This window comes from Oncorhynchus keta, chromosome 17 (genome assembly GCF_023373465.1).
Source record: "Oncorhynchus keta strain PuntledgeMale-10-30-2019 chromosome 17, Oket_V2, whole genome shotgun sequence".
In the NCBI taxonomy this organism is placed as follows: Eukaryota; Metazoa; Chordata; class Actinopteri; order Salmoniformes; family Salmonidae; genus Oncorhynchus; species Oncorhynchus keta.
This window is the reverse complement of record NC_068437.1, coordinates 28477613-28484719: the sequence shown is the minus strand read 5'-3', so window position 1 is coordinate 28484719 and position 7107 is coordinate 28477613. Positions and strand designations below refer to the sequence as shown.

Below are 7107 nucleotides of genomic sequence, written 5' to 3'. Positions count from 1 at the left end.
TGCAAAATTGACTGGTATGATGGACACAGGATGGCCGAGCAGTGATAGTTGTACATTTCCATCACTCGTTGTGTTGATTTCATCATGTCCATTAGGTGATGTTTTTACACTATAGAATCATATTGCAAGTGCGCGCGCATTTGCAATATGTTTCAATGTGCATTTACCATATGAAATTTGACATGCTCAAAAATGCAAAATTGACTGGTATGATGGACACAGGATGGCCGAGCAGTGATAGTTGTACATTTCCATCACTCGTTGTGTTGATTTCATCATGTCCATTAGGTGATGTTTTTACACTATAGAATCATATTGCAAGTGCGCGCGCATTTGCAATATGTTTCAATGTGCATTTACCATATGAAATTTGACATGCTCAAAAATGCAAAATTGACTGGTCTGATGAACACAGGATGGCTGAGCAGTGATAGTTGTACATTTCCATCACTCGTTGTGTTGATTTCATCATGTCCATTAGGTGATGTTTTTACACTATAGAATCATATTGCAAGTGCGCGCGCATTTGCAATATGTTTCAATGTGCATTTACCATATGAAATTTGACATGCTCAAAAATGCTAAATTGACTGGTCTGATGAACACAGGATGGCTGAGCAGTGATAGTTGTACATTTCCATCACTCGTTGTGTTGATTTCATCATGTCCATTTGTTTATGTTTTCTCACTTTTGCAAAGTCACTGTGCATTTGCAATATGGTTCAATGGGCAGGTACCATCACGAATTTGTCATGCTATAAAAATCCTGCAGGAATGTGAAATTGACTGGCCCGATGAACTCGGGATAGCTGGGCAGTGATTCTGGTTCATCTCCATGGCTCGTTAGGGTTGATTTCAGAATGTCACTTTTGGTGATGGTCCCTCTCCGTTTAAACATATTGCTAATGTACAAAAGTCAACTAGCAAGTCAGTGTCCATCAGTCAATTAGATGTCATTTTGACACCAAACTGATACCAATTGACACCAAACCCACTTTTTCCAACTCATTTAGAAGCCAACTATCATATATGTCAGAGCAGGCCCATAATTCACAGCGCCTTTAGTTTAAAACATAATAAAAACGTAAAACACATAGTTACGTTCTAGCTGCGGGTCCAGGTCAGACATTATGTGAAGGCCTATGTGAGGCGACCCCGAATCCCGAGTTTCGGCTCGATAGGTCCTTCGGTGCCCGAGTAAAACCCTAATTGGTGCTGAAAATCCACTTTTTCCATGCCTTGCTATGGGGTCCTTGAATGAGCTATCGGACCGAAACGTTGGGGTCCGTCTCTATGGGCCGAGCCGGTTCCAATGCACCTAGTCTTGTGTCTCTGAGACTTTTCTAAATGTCGCCATTTTCGTAATGGTCAAAATGAATTGAAATCATTGCAAATGTACGAGGCTATTTCTCGGTCCGAGAACCTTCTAGAGCCACCTAACTCACCACGCACTATCGACCCGAGGTCTAGAACAGGTTTCTAAAGTTTCGGAACTCTAGGTCTGACGGTTCTTTTTAGCTCGAACAAAGCTAACTATTGGAGGCACTGTCTGTCTCTACAACCCCCAATACGTCCCTCCTTCCAAGTTGTGTGTCTGTGTGATTTAGTTTTCCTTTGAAATTTTATGGGAAAAATGACTGATTTACAGTTCATGGGGGTTGCCTAATCACACATATGAAGTTTTGGACAGATCTGACTTTTTTAACCCCTCGAAACAGCCCCTGAGACACCAATTAAGGCACTTCCGGTTGGTCCAGGAAGCCTAGAATCAACACAGGTAGACCTCATACTGGCCTGATGGACTGTTATCAAAGACAGGTTCATACGGCATTCATAACCCATATAGACTTCAGGTTGAATTTAGGGGTGCAGGCAATGTATTCCTATGGGAGAGAAGTCAATGCAAACTATTTGAAGTAAACACCTTCTTTTAACTATTAAGGGTTAATGCCACACGGTCAACGTTAGGCTTGCACGGATCGGAAGGACCTTAGGAACGTACCTGAGGTCGAATTGTGCTTCTCACTAACGGTTCTCTCACTGTCACCCAAAGCAAATGACGTTGTGGGCAGGCACATTTTGGGCCTACTTTTCTAATGGTACTGCGCTCAGACCGAGAGCGACTACGGTCCATGAGGATATCTCGTTGGAACTCGGCGGCCTAGAGATTATGTTTATGCCATTGCCTGCTCTCTGTGTCTTTGAGAACCGCACTTTTTCACTCCATCCTTGCTGTGTGTGCGTGTGAGAGCTTTTCTTTGACATCTGTTGGGAGAAATGACTGATTTACAGTTCATGAGGTTACCTAGTCACACATGAAGTTTTGAAAAGATCATCTGACCTTTTAACCCTTGGAAACTGCCACTGTGACATCATTAAAAGGCACTTCCGGTTGGCACAGGAAGTATAAGTAAAACCCATGTCTTGATTGACATAGAAACTTACAGAATCCTGAGTTTTAAGTCCTTACGTTAAGAGGTATTGGTTTGGGGTTGACTGATTTACACAGGTGTTGAATGGACTATGTCTATCAAACTGCAGGCAGGGTAATGGAAACACTTTTAGGTGATTTTAACCACTTCCGGTTGGTCCAGGAAGCTTAGAATCAACACAGGTAGACCTCATACTGGCCCTGATGGACTGTTACCAAAGACAGGTTCATACGGCATTCATAACCCATATAGACTTCAAGGTTGAATTTAGGGGTAGAAAGGCAAGTACCTGTTCCTATGGGGAGAGAAGTCAATGCAAACTCTTTGAAGTAAACACCTTCTTTTAACTATTTGGGGTTAATGCCACAAGGTCAAGGTTAGGCTTGCACGGATCGGAAGGACCTTGGAACGTACCTGAGGTCGAATTGTGCTACTCACCTAACGGTTCTCTCACTGTCACCCAAAAGCAAATGACATTGAGGGCCAGGCTTCCTTTTGCGCCTTCTTTTTTTTCAAGGTCGCTGCACTCAGAGCGAGCTACGGTCAGCCGGGGCGTCTCGTTGAACTCTGCACAGCCTGGAGACTATGGTGATGCCATTTTTGTGTTGATTTCAGAATGCCATTTTGGTGATGGTCCCCTCCGTTTAAAAACATATTGCTAATGTACAAAGTCAACTAGCAAGTCAGTGTCCACTAGTCAATTAGATGTCATTCTGACACCAAACTGATACCAATTGACACCAAACCCACTTTTTCCAACTCATTTAGAAGCCAACTATCATATGTCAGAGCAGGCCCATAATTCACAGCGCCACTAGTTTAAAACATAATAAAACGTAAAACACATAGTTACGTTCTAGCTGGGTCCAGGTCAGACATTATGTGAGGCCTATGTGAGGCGACCCCGAATCCCGAGTTTGCTCGATAGGTCCTTCGGTGCCCGAGTAAAACCCTAATTGGTGCTGAAAATCCACTTTTTCCATGCCTTGCTATGGGGTCCTTGAATGAGCTATCGGACCGAAACGTTGGGGTCCGTCTCTATGGCCCGAGCCGGTTTCAATGCACCTAGTCTTGTGTCTCTGAGACTTTTCTAAATGTCGCCATTTTCGTAATGGTCAAAATGAATTGAAATCATTGCAAATGTACGAGGCTATTTTCGGTCCGAGAACCTTCTAGAGCCACCTAACTCACCACGCACTATCGACCCGAGGTCTAGAACAGGTTTCTAAAGTTTCGGAACTCTAGGTCTGACGGTTCTTTTTTAGCTCGAACAAAGCTAACTATTGAGGCACTGTCTGTCTCTACAAACCCCAATACGCCCCTCCTTCCAAGTTGTGTCTGTGTGATTTAGTTTTCCTTTGAAATTTTATGGGAAAAATGACTGATTTACAGTTCATGGGGTTGCCTAATCACACATATGAAGTTTTGGACAGATCTGACTTTTAACCCCTCGAAACAGCCCCTGAGACACTAATTAAGGCACTTCCGGTTGTCACAGGAAGCTATAAGTCAACACATATCCTCACTGGGCTATGCTTTTACAGAATCCTGAGTTTTAAGTCCTTACGTTAAGAATTGACTGATTTACACAGGGTTGAATGCACTATGTCTATCAAACTGCAGGCAGGTAATGGAAAAACACTTTAGGGTGATTTTAACCACTTCCGGTTGGTCCAGGAAGCTTAGAATCAACACAGGTAGACCTCATACTGGCCTGATGGACTGTTACCAAAGACAGGTTCATACGGCATTCATAACCCATATAGACTTCAGGTTGAATTTAGGGGTAAAGGCAATGTATTCCTATGGGGAGAGAAATCAATGCAAACTTTTGAAGTAAACACCATCTTTTAACTATTAAGGGTTAATGCCACACTGTCAACGTTAGGCTTGCACGGATCGGAAGGACCTTAGGAACATACCTGAGGTCGAATTGTGCTTCACCCTAACGGTTCTCTCACTGTCACCCAAAAGCAAATGACGTTGTGGGGCAGGCTTCATTTTGGGCCTACTTTTCTAATGGTCGCTGCGCTCAGACCGAGCGAGCTACGGTCAAGCGGGATATCTCGTTGAACTCGGCACGGCCTAGACATTATGTTTATGCCATTGCCTGCTCTCTGTGTCTTTAAGAACCACACTTTTTCACTCCATCCTTGCTGTGTGTGCGTGTGAGAGCTTTTTCTTTGACATCTGCTGGGAGAAATGACTGATTTACAGTTCATGAGGGTTACCTAGTCACACATATGAAGTTTTGAAAGATCTGACCTTTTAACCCATGGAAACTGCCACTGTGACACCATTAAAGGCACTTCCGGTTGGCACAGGAAGCTATAAATAAACTCATATCATGATTGGGGTATGCCTTTACAGAATCCCGAGTTTTAAGTCTTTACGTTAAGAACTGAGTTATTTACGGAGGGTTTAGTGAGTGTGTGTTATTTCAGAAAATCATAGAAAATCACAGAAATCTCGCAGAGCTCTGCAGCACACTTTAAAAAGATTCGTAAGAACAACCTGCAACTGGATCTGTAACCGTTGAAAAAAAAAACACCTATCCGTGAACATCACCAAGGTGTCGTTGTACGATTTCTCTTAAATGACGATAGATAAATGGCTGGTTCTTTTTTTATTGACACCGGAGGCTCCTTGACTTTGACGTGAAGTGGAAAAATAATTTCTCTATTTTCATTTTGGACCTTTAATCCCAGATAAATGGCCATAACTCAAAAACCGTTGAGGCCTAGACGCCATCTTGTTCGGGGCCAACTGCCCATTATGCCGCCCCTACGCTCACCGAGTTTCGGCTTCTAAATATTTTCAGTTTTCGAGATAAGGCCCCGTCGTGAATCGTGATGTTTTGTAGCAATAGCCATATGATTGCTTATGCCCTCTTGTGGGAATTTCCGGGACATGGGAAAAATGACATAAATCTTATTATTTTTGTAAACGGAAACCGAGATGTCCGACAACGTTCATTTGATGACTTCCTGGTAGGTCCGGCCCTGCCGCTCGGCCCGACGCCGTCCAATTTTACAAACGATTTCGGACGTCTAGTAAGGGACCGTACATTTGCAATATGGACTTTCTCACTAACCATACAGGTACTGCCGAATTCTTCCCTTAAGGTATGTGGCTCATGAAAAGATAACAAAGCCTATAAAATGGGGTGCATTACTGGGCCACCAACTGGAGCAGTATAAAAACCCGCCTCCAATCAACAGGCAAGAAAAGAAAAGAATTTATAATCAAACACAAGCCCCTACACTTTAGGCACTTCTATACATGGGGGCAATTGGGGTGGAAGACATATGGTGAAAATTCCATCCAGCCAAATTTTACATAATTCTCCCAAAATGTGCACTTGCACACTTCTCAACATGTATGTGAAAGCATTGGATTGTAAGAATTGGCTGGAGAGTTTCCACCATTGTTAAATCCATGAGCGGAGTGTGCAACTTCACAGATCAAGACGTAATCTTAGAAGGCATGATGACCCAATTACCTATCAAATTCTTTCATACAGGAGGGTCTGGGGCTATTTTGAATTCAGCAGCCCCCACAGCTTTCAACACATTTCCAAAGCAACTTTTAATTCCATATTCTTTACATTTTACTGACTGAATACACTCAATATCGCTCCCCCAGTCTCTCCCTTATGTAAGTGACTCATGAAAGATAGCAAGCCTATAAAATGTGCATTACTGCCACCAACTGGACATTATAAAAACCCACAGCAATCAACAGGCAAGAAAATAAATCAGAATTTATAATCAACACCAAGCCCCTACACTTTAGGCACTTCTATACATCTGAAACAATTGGAAAGGTGGAAGACATATGGTGAAAATTCCATCCAGCCAAATTTTACATAATTCTCCCAAAATGTGCACTTGCACACTTCTCAACATGTATGTGAAAGCATTGGATTGTAAGAATTGGCTGGAGAGTTTCCACCATTGTTAAATCCATGAGTGGAGTGTGCAACTTCACAGATCAAGACGTAATCTTAGAAGGCATGATGGTGTGCAGGGCAAATTCTTTCCTTTACAGGAGGGTCTGGACGAGGGGACCTCTGAAGGACCTTCTTCAGCCCATTTACAAAGCAACTTTTGAATTCCATATTCTTTACATTTTACTGGTGAACCATAATATCGCTCCCCGGGTCAGTGCGGTGAGGTAAGGAATACCCCTGTATTGACAAAATGAATGGCATGTCATTGGCATCGGACAAACCATATACACATTTGCCAATACCACCCAAATTCGGGCGTTGATTCATCCATGTATTGCAATGCCATATGGCAATTGCCAGTTGTAACACTTTAAAAAATTCAACAGGGGGCAAATGCGTCTGGCTCTATGGGTTTTTCATATTGATATGTAACCCAAATTAATGTCCAAAAGTAAAATTTTGAAAAAATGAACTTTTTTCAAAAACTTATCACCCCTTAAAAAGTGCTTTCTGGACCGTTTTTCGAAATTCTTTCGATTTTTTGTCAATTACACATGTGTAAGAACTGTATGAATATACTTTTGTCCAATTTTATTATCATAATTTTTTTAATTTTTTTATATGCGCATAAGGAATATGTTTTGTCCAATTCCAATATGATTTCATAGGAAGTCAAAAGTCAAAAGTCAAAAATGTCAAAATTTTGTAAAAAACTTCACACAC

The 7107-nt window shown here is 42.1% G+C and overlaps 1 protein-coding gene across 1 annotated transcript in view; it reads right to left on the bottom strand.

The window, feature by feature from the left end:
• The window catches only part of LOC118396754 (E3 ubiquitin/ISG15 ligase TRIM25-like), a 44094-nt gene that overhangs the window by 12976 nt on the left and 24011 nt on the right, over positions 1 to 7107 (bottom strand). The gene's annotated exons all lie outside the window — the stretch shown is intronic.